This window comes from Giraffa tippelskirchi, chromosome 13, assembly GCF_054371585.1.
Source record: "Giraffa tippelskirchi isolate mGirTip1 chromosome 13, T2T-mGirTip1v1.2.pri, whole genome shotgun sequence".
Classification (NCBI taxonomy): domain Eukaryota; kingdom Metazoa; phylum Chordata; class Mammalia; order Artiodactyla; family Giraffidae; genus Giraffa; species Giraffa tippelskirchi.
The window spans coordinates 81,625,507-81,644,763 of record NC_137287.1 but is presented as its reverse complement, the minus strand read 5'-3'; the positions used below and the strand labels follow the sequence as shown (position 1 = coordinate 81,644,763).

At 43.5% G+C, this 19,257-nt stretch overlaps 1 protein-coding gene across 2 annotated transcripts in view; it reads left to right on the top strand.

Annotated features, from left to right (window-relative positions):
• SLC24A3 (solute carrier family 24 member 3) overlaps window positions 1-19,257 on the top strand; it is a 424,237-nt gene that overhangs the window by 296,027 nt on the left and 108,953 nt on the right. The window lies entirely within an intron of this gene.

Here is a 19,257-nt window from a genome sequence, read left to right as displayed (position 1 = left end):
ATTTCAGCCATTCTAATGCATGTGTAGAGGTATCTGATTGTGGTTTTTTACTTGCATTTTCCTAATGACTAATAATGTTGAGCATCTTTTTATAATCTTATTTCTCATTCATTTATATTCTTCAGTGTCTGTTCAAATATTGCATGTTTTCAATTGGGTTGTTTGTCTCCTTATTTTTGAGTTGTAAGTGTTCTTTATATTTGTTGAACACAAGTTTTATATATACTTTTGCAACCCCATAGATTATACAGTCCGTGGAATTCTCCAGGCCAGAATACTGGAGTGAATAGCCTTTCCCTTCTCCAAGGGATCTTCCCAACCCAGGGAGTGAACCCATGTCTCCTGCATTGGAGGAGGATTCTTTACCAGCTGGGCCACAAGGGAAGCCCATATACATTGCTTATATATATGGAAGCCCATATATATATATATATATATATATATATAGCTGCATATATATTGCAACTTTTTCCCCAGTCTATGGCCTTCTTCTTCATTTTCTTAACAGTATCTTGAAAGAGCAAAGTTTTGTTTTGTTTTTAATTTTGATGTTGTCCATTTTATCCTTATTTTTCTTTCCTGCTTTTCCTTAAAATTTTAGTGTTTCTATCTAATAAATTTTTGTGTAACCCAGAGTCATGAAGATTTTCTTCTATATTTTCCTCTGGGATGAATTTCAAGTGGCAATAGCTCCTGGTTTTGTTTTGTTTTTTTCCCTTTCAATTTCTCTGCCTCCTTGCTTAACTCTTAACTTAGCAGCAAATCCTATTCCTCTAGTTAAGTTCATGAGGAATCATTCATTTGGCCAGTGAAGGAATGATTGTAATAATCATGGCAAATTTGATTCTTTTGTTCCCTAGATGCTCATGGGTTGGTTTAGTGGGGCACCTGCTACTCACACTTAGTTTTGGTGCTCCCAAAACAAACCCAGAAGCAAGGACTAGGCTGAAGACTGTGGTGTGCTGGTAAATATTTAACAACTGGTTCTCCTGAGGGGAAAAGCTGTGATTTTTAGCAATTGCTCATTTCCATGGTGTAACTATCTACACCATGACTAATTTTAAGCCACCAATACATCAGTGGACTTACAACATTCTTGAAAGCTTAATAACTGGTCCTTATGAGCTGACATGGGGCTGCTCCAGCATACCACTGGCCACAGGACGTGTATTTGAAGTGAAGCCCAAGAAGTAGGAGATAGGCAGTCAGGGAGACAAGACAGGGAAGGAGGGGAGCCAACCAAGGGAGTAAGAAAGAGCTGTTAATGCCGTGAATAGCTGGGCTCAACCCCACTGCCCACTGGGAGAAATATCAATAACCTCAGATATGCAGATGACACGACCCTTATGGCAGAAAGCGAAGAAGAACTAAAGAGCCTCTTGATGAAAGTGAAAGATGAGAGTGAAAAAGTTGGCTTAAAACTCTCAACATTCAGGAAACTAAGATCATGGCATCTGGTCCCATCACTTCATGGGAAATAGATAGGGAAACAGTGGAAACAGTGTCAGACTTTATTTTTTTGGGCTCCAAAATCACTGCAGATGGTGACTGCAGCCATGAAATTAAAAGACTCTTTCTCCTTGGAAGAAAAGTTATGACCAACCTAGACAGCATATTAAAAAGCAGAGACATTACTTTGCCAACAAAGGTCCGTCTAGTCAAGGCTGTGGTTTTTCCAGTAGTCATGTATGGATGTGAGAGTTGGCCTATAAAGAAAGCTGAGCACAGAAGAATTGATGCTTTTGAACTGTGGTGTTGGAGAAGACTCTTGAGAGGCCCTTGGACTGCAAGGAGATCCAAGCAGTCCATCCTAAAAGAAATCAGTCCTGTACATTCATTGGAAGGACTGATGCTGATGCTGAAACTCCAATAATTTGGCCACCTGGTACGAAGAACTGACTCATTTGAAAAGACCCTGATGCTGGGAAAGATTGAAGCCAGGAGGACAAGGGGACGACAGAGGATGAGATGGTTGGATGGCATCAACGACTCGATGGACGTAACCTTGAGTAAACTCTTGGAGTTGGTGATGGACAGGGAGGCCTGGCGTGCTGCAGTCCATGGGGTTGCAAAGAGTCAGACATGACTAAGCAACTGAACTTAACCCCGCTGCAGATCTCAAGGGGTGATGTAGACACGACTCAAGATTGTCCAGTTGGGATTGAGCAGGCTGGGTGTGAATGCACTGACTCCCACCCCATCCCTTTTTGTTGATGGTTGTCCCCATGTTATCCTGAGCACCGTCAGGCAGCTCTGCCCATGGGCTGAGGGAAGCTTTCTAGCACAGGAGGAGGCCTTGGGCAGAAATGCATAGAGGAACCGGCCCCAGGTGAGGTGGGGGATGGCATCCTGGGAAGGAAATTGCCAGGTTCTTAAGCTGTCCAAGGGGCATCCACAGCATCTACTCCATGCACCACAAGCTTCTTTAAACACTAGATTAGCAGTAGTAAACAACCACTTGGGTCCTTCTTTCACAGTCAAGGCACCTTGTTTGGGGCAAACTGACTGATAAAATGCAGTAGAGAAGAGGTACTTTCTGTGTCTGTAAGGCAACGCTTTCCTTAACAGTTCATATCTGTGGATTCAGCGTCCCCACCTGACCAGACCCAGGGACACTGGCATTCTCCAAGAGAGGCTTGATGTTTATTCTTCTTCAATTAGTAGATTTTGTTTTCTTTAAAGAATTGAAAATGGGAAGTTACTTCTTTGTCAGTTGCTTAAAAGACAGGTAATGTAAGTATGAGTTTTATTACTCAATGTTGAGTATCACTCAGTGTTGAATATTGAGTTTTTATTATTCAATAAAAACCAACCAAATAATCCAAATAAAACACATATCACATATTAACACATTTATATGGAATCTAGAAAGATGGTACTGATGACCTATTTGCAGGGCAGGAACAGAGACACAGACACAGAGAACGGACCTGTGGACACAGTGGGCAAGGATAGGGTGGAAGGAATTGAGATCATAGAATTGACCTATATACACTACCCTGTGTAAAACAGATAGCTAGTGGGAAGCGGCTGTATAGCACAGGGTGCCCAGCTTGGTACTCATGATGACCTAGAGGGGTGGAATTAGGGGGCAGGGTGGAAGGGAGGCTCAGGAAGGAAGAGATATATGTATACATGTGGCTGATTAACTTCACTGTACAGTAGAAACGAACATAACATTGTAAAACAATTATATTCCAACAAAAAAAGACAGATGATATAAGTATGAGTAATAGTTTATTTAGTTCAGTCGCTCAGTCATGTCCAACTCTTTGAGACCCCATGGACTTAAGCACGGCAGGCTTCCCTCATCACTAAGTCCCAGAGCTTGCTCAAACTCATGTCCGTCGAGTCGGTGATGCCACCCAACCATCTCATCCTCTATCATCCCCTTCTCCTCCTGCCTTCAGTCTTTCAGGGCCTTTTTCAGTGAGTCAGTTCTTTGTATCAGGTGGCCAAATTATTGGAGTTTCAGCTTCAGCATCAGTCCTTCCAATGAATATTTAGGACTGATTTCCTTTAGGATGGACTGGTTTGATTTCCTTGCAGTCCAAGGGACTCTCAACAGTCTTCTGAACACCACAGTTCAAAAGCATATGAGTAATAGAATCCAATCAAATAATTCTCTCATCTAGGCCACTTCATAATTGGAATTCTATGTGGAGCGTAGGGGGCATTTTATAAACCAAGGCACAAGTCATATTCAAATATTTTCTTATCTCCAAAATGCTTCACTTGTGGTGAAAGCTTGAGCTTGAGTAGCTGTCTACATTCCTGAGGTTGTCCCACTGACTTTGCCTGGTTGGGTGTCTGACCTAAATTTTCTGTGGTTTTGTAGATCAGAGACAATCTTATCATGACAAACAAGAAGATGTTTTCTTAAATGCAAAAGTCCCGTCTTCCTTGGGGCAAGAGGAAGTTGGCTGTGGCTCTGTCTTCTCCTCTGGGGAAGCTTCCCACAGACAGGGAACAGATGGGCCTAGATTTAGATACCATCTGCTTTTCAGTTGTAATTAACATCGGGTCCAGGGGTTGGTTGGATTTTACCACTGCTTTGGCCTTCCCTGTTGACCACTGGGGAATCCTAAATCCTGTGTTTGTTGGAATGTGAAACTTGGGTTGGGTTTCCTTGGATGGGCATCAGCTCTTATGAGATGAGGAAGGAAAGGGAAACCATTTCTGAGTGCCTGCTTCCAGTTGAGTGGCCCCCAGATGCAGTCAGAGAGAGGAAGATGCCTGATCATCTTGCCTTGTGTTTGTGTAAAGAAGAAAATAGGAATGATTCTCTGAGTCCATTTCAGTTCAGTTAGTTCCACTTTTCTTTCTAACAAGGTGATTGAAATAATAATGACCTAGTAATATTATTCAGCATTTATTGAACACTTGCAACATTCCAGCTGTGGTGCTAAGAATTCTACATGATCTAGTTTCAAAACAACCACTTGAGGTAGATACTGTTATCCCCATTTTACAAACAAGGAAAACTGAAACCTCAATGCGGTTGAAATGCTCACCTCAGGTCACACTGCTGAGATATGGACCAGAGAATCATAGAAAAAGCAAGGGAATTCCAAAAAAAACATCTACTCCTGCTTCATTGACTATGCTAAAGGCTTTGACTGTGTGGATCTCAACAAACTGTGGGAAATTCTTAAAGAGATGGAAATACCAGACCACTTTACCTGCCTTCTGAGAAACCTATATGCAGGTCAAGAAGCAACAGTTTGAACCAGACTTGGAACAATGGACTGGTTCAAAATTGGGAAAGGAGTACATCAATGCTGTATATTGTCACCCTGCTTATTTAACTTATATGCAGAGTACATCATGTAAAAGGACAGGGTATGAATCCCACGCTGGAATCAAGAATGCCGGGAAAAATATCAACAACCTCAGAAATGCAGATGATGCCACTCTTAATGCCAGAAAGAGAAGAGAAACTAAAAGAGCCTCTTGATGAGGATAACAGAGGAGAGTGAAAAAGCTGGCTTAAAACTCAGCATCCAGAAAACTAAGATTATGGCATCTGGTCCCATCACTTTATGGTAAATAGATGGGGAAAAATTGGAAACAGTGACAGATTTTATTTTCTTGGGCTCCAATACAAATCACTGCAAATGGTGACTTCAGCCACAAAATTAAAAAGATGCTTGCTCCTTGAAAGAAAAGCTATGACAAACATAGACAGCACATGAAAAAGCAGAGACATCCATATAGTCAAAGCTATGGTTTTTCCAGTAGTCAGTTGTGAGAGTTGGACCATAAAGAAGGCTGAGTGCCGAAGAATTGATGCTTTTGAATTGTGGTGCTGGAAAAGACTCTTGAGAGTTCCTTGGACTGCAAGGAGATCAAACCAGTCAATCCTAAAGGAGATCAACCCTGAATATTCATTTAAGGACTGATGTTGGAGCTCCAGTACTTTGGACGCCTGATGCAAAGAGCCAGCTCATTGGAAAAGACCCTGATGCTGGGAATGATTAAGGGCAAGAAGAGAAGAGGGAGACAGAGGATGAGATGGTTGGATGGCATCACCAACTCAATGGACATGAGTTTGAGCAAACTCCAGGAGATAGTGAAGGACAGGGAAGCCTGGCATGCTGCAGTCTGTGGGGTCACAAAAAATCAGACACAACTTAGCAACTAAGCAACAATAAATTGATTGATTCCTGCTTCATAACCATGGTTCATCACTGCCTCCACCAACTTCTTTACACTGATGGGAAGAGCAGGAGTAACCAGGGCTCCCCTTGTGGCTCAGCTGGTAAAGAATCTGTCTGCAATGTGGGAGACTTGGGTTCAGTCCATGGGTTGGGAAGATCCCCTGGAGAAGGAAATCGCAACCCACTCCAGTACTCTTGCCTGGAGAATTCCATCAACAGAGGAGCCTGGCAGGCCACAGTACACGGGGTCGCCAAGAGTCAGACACGAATGAGCAACTAACTCTTTCACAGGAGTAACCAGCCAGGAAGATTTCTTCCATTCCTGCTCTATCTATTCCAGGAAAGAACTGAAGTAACTCAAAGATGCCACTGTTCTCCAGTTCCTTTATAATCTCCAGGAATTTGTCTCTCTTGTACTTCAGTGTGGGCTTCCCAGGTGGTGCTAGTGATAAACAACCTGCCTACCAATGCAGGTTAGACGTAAGAGACATAGATTCGATCCCTGGGTTGGGAGGATATCCTGGAGGGAGGTGTGGCAACCCACTCCAGTATTCTTGCCTGGAGAATTCTCTGGACAGAGGAGCCTGGCGGGCTACAATCTATAAGGTCACACCAAGTCAGACACGACTGAAGCGACTTAGCATGCATGCATATACTTCAGTGTGCTTTACCCTTATGCCTTTAGACGATCTCCTGGGTTTTTAGTTGCAGCTCTGCATCTTGCTTTTTCTGAGCCCTGGGGGAGGTGAGTGTAAGCATGATTAAATTTTAGCTTCTGCCTTAAAGCCCCAGTTCCTCACATTGGTATCATCATCACAGACTGCAGCAGAAGTTGGTCCCCTTCTCGTTATCAGAGGCATTGTCCCTCCAGCAACAGAAAGATGTCTAGTAGAATGTCTGAGAGCATCTCTGTCTTGAGCCCTGTTGCTTTCTAAGGGCACACAATGTGAATAGAATGCACGACGGACACTCAAGACCAGCAGTCATTCATGCTGTTGTCTGGGTACAAAGGATTCCTTGGAATACCCTGAATGTCAGCCCAGGGGAGGGAACTTCTGTGCCCCGCTAAGCTAATTGTCTGGCAAGAGAGGTTTTGAACCTCCTAGTTAAAAGTCCATAGTACTCATCTGGGAGTGATTTTAGTGGATTGTCATTGAAGTGTGAAGTTGGAAGTACTATAATACAAAGCTTTGGTCTGGCTTCATTAACTGCACTAGATCTTAAGCAATAAAATGAAGGTGAGAGTTTAAGCCCCACACAAGCCTGTTGGTTTTGCTCACTTAGACACACAGCCCCAGGCTGGACTCCTTCCTACCCACAGCCATCCAGCCTGTTGACCCTTTACACCAATCACAAGCAGGATGACCTGTGTTGCCCTCCACCATGAATGGGAAAGCTTCTTCCACTCCAGGAGAAAATGGTCCTGGGTCAGTTCTGATATGAGGACACAGTAAAGACATGCAGTTAAGGAAGTAGTTTCAACCTGGTACATGACCGTGCCTTTTAACTGGGTACCCAAAGCTAGATGGTGGTGCGGTCATCTGAGCACCTTCTTAGGTCACTGACCTCCCAGGAGCACAAACCATTGCATAAGGAACAAGAGAGGAGAATGGATACATGCATGTGTATGGCTGAGTCCCTTCACTGTTCACCTAAAACTATCACACTGTTAACCGGCTAGACCCCAATACAAAATTTAAAAAAAATTTTTTAGAGAAACAAGAAAAGATGGTGCCTCTTTACTCAGGTTTCTGCACAACACAACTGAAGACAAATAAATTGATCCCCTCCACCTGAAGCAAACAGCCACCTACAGTAGGAATAACACAGATCCTCCTGCTTTTTGCTACTGCCAGCCAGTTTCTATCACATGTACTTTATAAGAGCTCATATCATCCCACCAGCTGAATTTTTATTTTTTTTAGTGAAGTATAGTTGATTTACAATGTTGTGTTAGTCTCTGTGTATAGCAAAGTGATTCAGTTATACACATATGTGCACATTCTTTTTCATATTCTTTTCTACTATGTTTTATCACAGGATATTTAATATAGTTCCCTGAGCTATACAATAGGACCTTGTTGTTTATCCATCCTATAAATATGTTTGTCTCTGCTAATCCCAAGTTCCCACTCCTTTCCTACCCCTGCCTTGGCAACCACAAGTCTGTTCTCTGTGTCTGTGAGTCTGTTTCTGTTTTGTACATAGGTTCATTTGTGTCATATTTTAGATTCCACATATAGATGATATCATATGGTGTTTGTCTTTCTCTTTCTGACTTACTTTGCTTAGTATGATCATCTCTAGATGATCTCTGTGTTGCTGCAAATGTCATTATTTCATTCTTTTTTATGGCTTAGTGATATTCCATTGTTATATATATATATAAAATATAACATATGTATGTATAAAATATATACATACATATATATATACATATACGTGTGTGTGTGTGTGTATGTATATATATATATATACACACACCACATCTTCTTTATCCACTCATCTGTTGATGGACATTTAGGTTGTTCCTGTGTCTTGACTATTGTGAATAATGTCACCAGTTGAAATTTTAAAATTAGAATGAATAGTGCATGAAGTGTTTCACTACCTAAATATTAGATATTAAAACTTTGAATTCACCAACAAGAAGTTGTTTATTTAAGAGTAATCCCTTTTGCAAAAGCAACATGAAAGCGGATAACAATTACAGAAAAATGCGGGGAGATTTTGCAGACTATTTTTCAGAATATTAACTATGCCTGTATTGCTGGAAATGCATTAGTAAGAGGCTTGATTTCTATATACACTTTTTAATTAATAGAGGATGAGTTTTCGCCTCCATCCTCCAGTAAATAAATGTTGAATAAATATTTAAAGAGCATGAGTTTGAAGAGACACCAGATGATGAGCCCGCCTGAAGTGCCCATGTCTCAGGCCAACTCTGTTTTTGAAAGTTTTGGTTACCTGCCCAGGGTTGGGCAGCCATCCACTGTTTGATGTTATCTGGCAGCTGCGGTGCCCAACCAGCTCCCAAGTTGTTTGGACAGAGAATAACAAGAAAACGACAGAAAGGCAAGAATATAAATGTCTTGATAACTTTAACCAGACTGGCGTCTTTCAAAGGCTCCGTGTTGTTTAATAAGCTTAGCTCTGAATCTGGCATGGAAATTCCTACTTCACTGTAGCTTGCCTTGGAAAGACTCAGCTCTGGTTACTAGTAAAAACTTTCAGGCAAGAAGTAGGTTTCTCACCAACCTTGAAGAGTTCCATCCTCTTGCAGATAGTTAAGTATATGCTGGAATTTCAAAGTCCCCCAGAAAAGTTAAATTCTCTATTATTTACAATATATCCTCAAGGTAGAAGTCATTGTCATTTTCTCAATGAGCCTGAAGGAGAAGCCAGTGCTAACAAATCTGCTGTCGGACCATCTCACATGGGGTTTTCAGAGCTCCCAGAGTATGTCACACGAGTTTAGTGGCAATTGGAGAGGGGGAGTGTCATGGAGAAGTAGTAGGAAAGGCAGAAAGGGAAGAAATCACTCAAGGAAAGATGCTGCTGCTGCTAAGTCGCTTCAGTTGTGTCCGACTCTGTGTGACCCCACAGACGGCAGCCCACCAGGCTCTCCCGTCCCTAGGATTCTCCAGGCAAGAACACTGGAGTGGGTTGCCATTTCCTTCTCCAATGCATGAAAGTGAAAAGTGAAAGTGAAGTTGCTCAGTCATGTCCGACTCTTCGCGACCCCATGAACTGCAGCCTACCAGGCTCTTCTGTCCATGGGATTTTCCAGGAAAGAGTACTGGAGTGGGTTGCCATTGCCTTCTCCACAAGGAAAGATGAGAGGTCTTGAGAAACCCTCAAGCCAGTGGGCATCCTGAGCATTCAGACCACATCTCTTCTCTTGCTGCTGAAAGTAATTAAGATTAGAACCATGACTGGCTTGGGCTGTAATCATGCAAATGGGGTTGAAGTCCAATTTCTGTTTTGTGCTGGTGCTGTGACTTAGGACTTATATTCTGTCTGCCTCAATTTCGTTGTCTGAAAAGTGGGGATAACAATAGTACCTCATGGGCTAGTTGAAAGTATTAAGTTGTAAAGCATTTCTATGCTTAGTCATATGGCCAGTATGCTCAGTGGTCAATATTCAAAAACTGTTACCTGTCATCATCATCACCATCATTATCTTTCTCATCATCACCATCACCATCAACATCACCATCTTCACCATTGTCCCCATCGCCATCACCATCATCATCATCACCATCTTCACCATCACCATCACCACCATCTTCACCATCACCATCACCACCATCTTCACCATCACCACCAACCACCATCATCATCACCATCTTCATCTTCATCACTGTCCCCATCATCATCACTAACCACCACCGTCATCACATCTTCACCATCACCACCAACCACCATCATCACCATCTTCATCTTCATCACTGTCCCCGTCATCATCCCATCACCATCACTGTCATCACCATCAGCACCAGCATTATTACAACCATCATCACACCATCAAAACCACTTTCATCATCACCACCATCATAAGGTTTTCCCAGTAAAGTCAACAGTGATTCCTGATCATCACAGATGGTCTGCACCTGTGAACCCAAATCTCTAACTCTAGAGTATAAAAACTCCCCAAAATAACCTTAACTTGTTTCTGTAGCCTCATCCGTCTCTGCTAGCTCACTCACAATCTGCACTCCAGCCATAGTGTAGTTTTTAGCACAAACCATGTTAATTTACGACTCCGTGTTTTTATTCATGCTGTTCTGTTGCCTAGTCAACTCTGTCCTGGTTTCTTTGATTGGCTAATACCTGTTCATCTTCTCAGACATGATATAAGCATCAGCTCCTCCAGACAGTCTTACTACACCCTCCCCTTCACTCCCTGAAACCTAGGCCCCGTAACCTTCCTTAAAGTTCACAGAAAAGCCAGTTAAGGGCTCTGTGTTTACCTGTAATACCAAATGCTCTGCTTACATGTTCAGCATATATGATGGTGTACCATTTTCCTGATCAAAGAATTGGGAAGTTGGACCCAAACTGCATTTATAATGCTTACAATTGGCAGGTTCTGTGTGGCTGGTTGAGTGCTTTACAATTGTTTAAATTGTATAAATTCAATAAATTTACACAATATAAATTGTGTAAATTCAATCATTTATCTAGGAATTATTTATTGAGCACATACTAAGTGCCAGCCCTGTTATGGGCACTAGGGATACATCAAAGGATGAGTTAGGCAAAGACTCCTGTCTGTGTGGAGTTTACATTCTAAGTAAGGAGACATAGAATAAAATAAGCATCATGATAAGAATTATTTGGTATGCTAGAAGGTAATCCTGGTAATGGAAAAAAAGAGGAAATGGAACAGGGTCAGAAACAGGAGGAGGAGAGGTGCAGGAGAAGGAGGCTCCATGAAGGTGAGGTTTGAGCAAAGGCTGAAAGAAGTGAGGCACAGAGCCAGGTGGATGGCTGGGGAGAGAGTGAGGCAGGCACAGAGAATAACCAGTGCAAAAGCCCTGAGGCAGAGCTTACGAGGCTCATTCATACAGCAGCCAGGAGACCTGGGTGCTGACAGCAGAATCAGCAAGGCAGAGAGTAGGGGCAGCAGGGCATCCATAGTCCTTACTCCGCATCAAGAGATGCTACCCAACAGTCCAGACTCGCAGCTTCTCTTTTGGGAGATCAGAAGCTCTGACCTCGCTAAGCACATATTCTCATGCAAGGCTGGTTAGGGCAGAGCACAAGCTGCCCATTTCAGATGGGTGTCCACTGTTCAGTGAGCCACAGAGCCTGCCTCATCCCCTGTGGGCAGTTGAAGCCCTGGCACCAAGTAGCAGCCTCTGACAGTCATGCCCAAATCTGCTGCCACCACTCTCTGCTCCCATCCTGCCTTGACCGTCCTCCTTCCCTCAGTCCTGATCTCTGTCTGTTCTGTGTAAGTCCAGTGGAGACTCCTGCCGGGCAATACCCTGAAAGGGAAGGAAGCCCACGGCAATAGAAGGGAGTTTTCATATTTGATTCTACAAAGGAGACTCTTCCTTTGCAAAGAATGAATGGGCTTCCTGGAGGGTTTGCATATACTTAGGTGGTGGGTTACCAGGGGCCCAGGAACACACTTGTCTCCTATTTCTGTCACACTTTTCTCCTATCCTGACAGCAGGGCTTTGATGGGGGGGTGGGGGTGGTAACTACGTCTTCAAAAATGAACTTACTAGCAAAACCCCAAACTGTGCCTTGATCACATTATCTCACCCCTGTTAAGATAGCTACTATCAAAACAACAACAACAACAACAACCCAGAAAATAACAAGTGTTGGTGAAGATATGGAGAAACTGGAGCTCGTAAACTGTTGGAAGGAATGTAAAATGGTACAGCTCCTGTGGAGAACAGTATGGAAGGTCCTCAAAAAATGAAACACATGATCCAGCAATTCCACTTCTGGGTATCTACCTCCACAGAATTGCAAGAAGGAACTCAGACATTTGTACATCTATGTTCACAGCAAAGTTATTGACTATAGCTGAAAGATGGAAGCAACCCAAATGTCCAATGACAGATGAAAGATTAAATAAAATGTGGCATATCCTTATAATAGAATATTACTCAGCCTTGAAAAGGTAGGGCATCCTGACCCCTGCTGCAGCATGTATGAACCGTGGAGACATTATGCTGAGTGAAATAAGATAGTCACAAAGGGACAAATACTGTAGGATTCCCCTTTTATGAGATCCCCAGAGTTGTCACATTCATAGACACAGAAAGTAGAAAGGTGGTCACCAGGGGCTGGAAGTAGAGGGAACGGGGAGTTAGTGTTTAGTGGAGACAGTTTCAGTTTGGAAAGATGAAAAGGATCTGGAGGTAATGGTGGTACAGCCGTGTGATGCTTAATGCCATGAAGCTGTACACTTAAACATGGTTAAAATGGTAAATCGTGTGTTGTGCATATTTAACACAATAAAAAAATGAAGTTTTTAAAAGCCAAAAAATATGGGGAGATGTATAATATATGTATATATGTGCATGCATGCTAAATCGCTTCAGTCATGTCCAACTCTGCAACCCTGTGGACTGTAGCCTGTCCAGCTCCTCTGTCCATGGGATTCTACAGGCAAGAATACTGGAGTGGGTTGCCATGCTCTTCTCCAGGGGAATATATATATGTGTGTGTGTGTGTGTGTGTGTGTGGGTACATATACACGTTTATATAATATAGGTATCTCTTTATAGTATATATCTATACCTTGATATCTGTGCATGTGTGCTCAGTCGCATCTGACTCTTTGCAGCCCCATGAACTGTCGCTCACCAGGTTCCTCTGCCTGTGGAATTTTCCAGGCAAGAATACTGGAGTGGGTTGCTATTTCCTTCTCCAATCTTTATATCTGTATCTATATCTATATCTATCTATATGTGTATAAAGAGAGAGAGAGAGGTGCCGTGGTGTGGTGATGAGAGGCATGTAGTAGGGAGATAGTTCTCTGGACTCAAATCCTGCCTCTGCCACCTACTAGCTGGCTGACCTGAACCAGGTTAATGAACTTGGTCCCCACTGCAAGGAGGCTGGATTAAACCAGCACCCCATCCTGCAGCCGTGATTGTGAGGATCAGTGGAGCATGTGTGTGCCTGCCCCCATCAGGGAGCCCCTGTAAGGCCCACGCAGACGTCAGCCCAGCTACAGAAACCTGTCCCCAGAACATGCCTTTAGTGGATATTATGGGGAGATGGCAATTACCAGCCCCACTTCCTTGAGAAACTGACAACCAAGCGAAATAAATGAGGTCCTCAGGGACTCAGGAGCCATTCTCAGAGTGGACTCTGTATGAGAGGCATTGGGGTGGGGAAGAAAGAGGCGCGAGAGAACAAAGGAAGAGAAGGCAGATCTCATTCCCACAGCTCCAAGACAGTGACCCCAAAGTGCTGACCTCTGAGAACACCGTCAACCGTGGGCTTTATGTGGTCATCGTGAGAGGCATCAAGTAACACAATGACAAGGTTTATGCTGGTGAGCAGGTATATTAACATATACTCAACCTCCTTTAGGACTTCCCTGGTGGCTCAGATGGTAAAGCATCTGCCTACAATGCGGGAGACCTGGGTTCGATCCCTGGGTTGGGAAGATCCCCTGGAGAAGGAAATGGCAACCCACTCCAGTACTCTTGCTTGGAAAATCCCATGGACAGAGGAGCGTGGTAGCTTATATACAGTCCATGGGGTCACAAAGAGTCGGACACGACTGAGTGACTTCACTTTCACAACCTCTTTTAGCATTTGAGTCCCTGTGAGAGAATCCTTTTCAGTTGGCAGTGGCTCCAACGACCTTCCGATGCCAACTACAGAAGGACTAGGGGTGGGGTGAAGAGAGCATCCCCGAGTTCTGTTGGCCTCAGCCTTTGAGAGCAGTGCTCTGGCTGAAGTGCACTCACCTGGGCCGGGCTGCTGGCACACTCCCATGGGCATCTCCTGAGCAGCAGCCAGTGTTGAGGCTGGACTGGCCCTCCTGGTTCTATCACAATGGCAGGACACACCCCAGAAACAGCAACCAGGGAAATTTGAAAGGACAAAGTTTATTACTCCCAGATCCTGGGGGGTACATCCAGGGCCACACGATGTGGTCATGGGTGGCCAGGGCAGGGAGAGAGAGGGGGGAACAGAGCTGGGGTCCTGCAAGTGTAGGGTGTCTAGGGTTTCTCTGGTTCACTCTTTATTGGCAAATTTAAAACCTAAGAGCAGGAGTTTAGGGTGCAGGTAGGGAAAATTGGGGTCAGTCCAGTGGTCACTTATTTGGGTCACCCAGGATTTCTGAAAGGGGAACTTCCTGGGTGAGCCAGCCTGTCTCCTCATCTAGTTGTGTAGCTGGCGATATGTTTATTGAGACGAGTGCCTTTGGAATGGATGCCCTGGAGGTCAAAAGCCTAAAGTCAGGCACTTACGTTACAGCAAGAAAAGCTCATTGCAGACACTTAACTACTGTCCCCACTCGACTTTAGGAACACAGTTGTTTCTGAGAGTTGTCCGCCTTGATTTCCTTTTTTTTTTCTATACAATGTTTGTTTATTTTACTTTTTTAGCCATTTAAAAAACTGAAGTATAATTAACTTACAATGTTATGTTACTTTTGGGTATACAGCAAAGTGATTCAGTTATGTATGTATACATACACACACGTTTTTTGGATTCTTTTTGATTATATGTTATTAAAAGATGCTGAATATAGTTCCTTATGCTATACAGTAGGCCCTTTCGTTTATTTGTAGTATGTATATACATATACATATATGTGTATATATATATATATACGTGTGTACACATATATATATGTTAATCCCAAACTCCTCCAAAAATACATTTATTTGTTTAGAATAGTTTTATGTTTACAGAAAAAATGAGCAAGAAGTACAGATAGATCACATACATCCCTCCTCTCCCCCTTGCACAGAGTTTCCCTTATTATAAACATTCTGCATTTGGTGGTGCAGCTTGGTTTCAATACTGCATTTAGTTCCTTTCACAGTCTTCCTTAACCCACTTCCCTCTTACTTTAACTTGGGGACTCCTATAAGCTGACCTTAAGACAATGATTAGAACTCAGTGGTCACTTGTGGAGGAAGGAAATGTTGTTAGGGGTGTAGGAAGTGAGATGGGGGAAGGAGAGATTGCTGATAAAAGGTGAGCAATGGAGCTTATGACACTACAGGCTCCTGAAGCTTGATTCAGCTGTGGGAACCCAGGAGGATGAAGTGGAGGGACCCTCTCAGGGAGTGATGGAGCAGGGACTGATGCACCATTTCCACTGGTCAGGTCTTCAAGCAGATTGAGGCAAATTCTGACTACTGAAAGGCAGTGTGTGTGTGTGCGCACAAAGTTGCTTTAGTCATGTCCAACTCTTTGCAATCCCATGGACTCGAACCCACCAAGCTCCTCTGTCCATGGGATTCTCCAGACAAGAATAACAGAGTGGGTTTTCATGCCCTTCTCCAGGGGATCTTTCAGAACCAGGGATTGAACCCACGTCTCTTATGTCTCCTGCATTGTCTGGCAGGTTCTTTACCACTAGCACCACCTGGAAAGCCCACAGAAGGGCAGTAGAGTTCCCTAACGCCTGATGAACATGGTAGGACCAGGGGGCACCCCTAACCATCTGCCGTGTTCCTCTTCCCTGCAGCCCGCTCCCCAACCTCAGATCCTCTTGGTCAGAATCCAAGGCTGGCTGAGATTGTGTCTCTCTCTAATCACCAGGGCAGTGAGCTGTTCCAACTGAATGGTATCTACAACGGTAGCAGAGCCTGAGTGAGTCAGTCCTGCCATAGCATCATAGAGCCCACCAGGCACCAAACTTTTCAAGGGGGAGAATGATTTTTAAAGAAAAAACTTTTTTCCAAGTTTAATCGTATATGATCACTTGAAACCATGAAAAAGACAGAGATGGAAAAAGGAAGATCTTTTTGTTGTTGTTTATTCTAATCATATTCCCTGGGAGATTTAGAGTGATTTCTACCAAAGCCAGATTTCTACAGTCTTCTCTAGAAATTGCTTCTCCAGCACCACCTCCACTGAAATTAAAGACAGAGAAACACGAGTACAGATAATGCAGTAAAGGAAATTGTCTGTGAAAACCGCTGACTGTAGATGCCACATAAAACAGCGGGGCTAATGTCATGCTGGTGGGATACATTTGCCCTCACGATTCGGAAGTCCTTATGTGTATCAACATTTCAGCTAGAGCCTGTTCACTCCCATTAAGCCCCAGGCCATGATGACTTCCTGTTACCTTAGATATTTTGCAGTTTAACTATTTTTACTCAAGTTCTCTAGTTTATTAGTCCCAATCAACTTTTTAAATTGCCTGATGAAATGGAATTTATCTTTCAAAATCCTAGTTCATTAGCCACTTTCTCTGTGAAGCCTTCTCTGACCTCCTTCACCCATACCCAGCAGAATGAATCTTTTATGCCTTGTATCTGTTAGGGAGGCACATGGCTGCAAGTACAGAAATCCCAACTAATGGGGACTGAGGCAAATAGGAGATTCATTTTATCACCTACTAAGAAGTACAGAGGCAGGTGGTTTCTGGCATTAGATCAGCTGGTGAATAGCATTCTTCAGGGCTCTGGTACCCTTAGCATGTTGGTATGTATTGTCATGTTTATTGTCTCATGGTCACATAATGTCTGCTGGCATTCTAGACATCACATCTGAGTTCAAGGCAGGAAGAAAGGGTAACTTTACTTGAATCTGTCCCTTATTCCCATTGCCCAAAATTGTGTGAGTGGTCATGGCTAGTTCCAGGGAGGCTATAAAAGCTGAATATATAGTCATTCAGAACAACAGGAAAGTTTAAATTTCTTGGAAGTTACTTCTTGTTATTATTGTTTTCACTATGGCTCTTTTCATCACCTTGGCTGTAGCTGTTAAGCTGTTGCCACAATAGTGCTGTATAACTAATGGCCTGAAAACCTCAACAACATACAACAATAAACATTTATTTAGCTTGTGGGTGTTTGGGATTCAGCAGAACTGGGTTGAGCTTGATCAGTCTCAGCTGAGACAGCAGCAATGACTGGGACATGTCTTGGCTTTTTTTTTTTCCATTTGCTCCCCTCCAGCAGCCACAGAAGCTAACTAGAGAGCGTGGTGGGGTTCATGCTGAAGGCTAGCGAGCTAAGGATAGTCTCTCAAGTTCACACAGCTTGGAAGTGTCAAGTCCAGGACTGGGTGCGAGGTCCTTGACCCCATCCTGGGCTTCCTCCAAGGCTGCGGGCTGCCTCTTCCAGCAGTCGCTGTGCCAGGCATGCTCCTTGGCCACTTCCCTGAACAGCTTCAGAAGACGACACCAGCTACTATTTGAGTGCTCCTGTCTTGGAACCTATTCACTCCAGGCAAACCTGGCCCTCATTCTGGGCAAACCTGGAACAGGATAGTGAGGAGCATGTGAAGGACATAGCTGCCTCCCTTCTCTTGAAGATACATAAACCTGAAACATGGCCCATGGTCCCTGGCAGCAGACGGGTCGGTGTCTGAGTAGAGATGTCCTGGTGCATTCCAGGGAAGAAAAGCCCTTGTGGTCTGAGACTGGAGCTGCAGCTCACACAGACGCCCTCCTCCCCTAGACATCTTCACTCATCATCTTTAGAGCATGACCTGCATTCACCTGCCTTGGTTGCTGTAGCTGAGCCGCATTTCCATTGGCCTAGGCTCCACATGAGCAGTCCCAGGGTATTGGACCAGCTCAACCCTTTTTGAGACTTCCAATCTGTCTTGTGTTTTGCAGTTCACCTTGTGAAAATAATAACATTAAAGACCATTATCCAACAACTCCCCATCTGGAAGCTTATCCTAGAAATGCAAAAAGATATATGCTTAAAGATATTTTTTATTGCAACACTGTTTATGGTCCATTCATTTATAGAGGAAAAGAGGGATTCACTCCAAATACAGAGGTAGCAAGGGTTTACTCCTGTTCATGCTGATCACATTTATTCTTGTGTCTAAATGGTATATTTATGTGAACACGCAATCAAAATAAACCTTTTCAAATATGAATAATAAGGACATCATATAAATAAATAAGGCAGCCCCCAGAAGTGGCTGACTAGGATTCTGAAACTGTCCCTCCTTCTGTGTGCCTGGCGAAGGCAGTCATTAGTAAGTGAGCTGAAATAGGAAGCGGAGATGGGGCAGAAATCAAAAACAACCTCTGCATGGGGTGACAATGGCCCTGTGGGCAGGCTTGGAGAGGATCCTTGGAGAAGTTAAGATGTCCTCTGTGGTGTCTGGGAGATGGTCAGTAACTCCCTGCCTCCCATGTGAGTTAGGAGTACTGAGACTACCAGAACTTGACTTAATTCCTGGCCTGACAAAGAGGGGCAAATATTATTAATAGTGGTAGTATTGTTATCATTGTAAATGATGATATTATATTATCCTTTGGAAATATAGGAATGGTCAAATTAATCTCCAAATGCCTCGTTCTCTAAAGTATTTGGACCAGTGTATTGATAGAATCATCCATGTCACCGCTTCCAGTAGATCCTTTGCATCTTCAAGTATGACTTTGTACATTTGTTTTGTTCTTTTATACTATTGTTTTATTATTATTATTAATGGTAGACCTTTTAGAGCAGTTTTAGGTTCACAGCATAATTGAACAGAAGGTACAGAGTTCCTTCATCCCCCTGTCCCCCGACACACACAGCACCCCATCAATATCTTGTTCTGTTTTGTTTGTTTTCCCAGTGGGAACCTGGCTGCTAGTAGGTAACATAGCAAAGAGTTGGAAGAGAGTTTCTTGTAAGCAAAGTGGCAGGCTGCCCTCAGATGCCAGGAGGTCCTCTGAGCTAGAAAGAAGCCCATGGCCTGGCAGGCCCCTAGGTGTCCAGAGGAGCCTTGTCACAGAGTATCTGTGGGTGGGTGTCCTACCTCACGCTGCCTCGGGCATGGAACTAACTTGGTTTTCAGTAGCCTTCACCCTTGAAAGCACAAATCTGGCAAATCTGCTCATTTCTTATCCTAATCCAAGTGTTGGCACTGGTGTACATTAGACAAAGCTTCTTACTTCAAGGAAGATCGATAC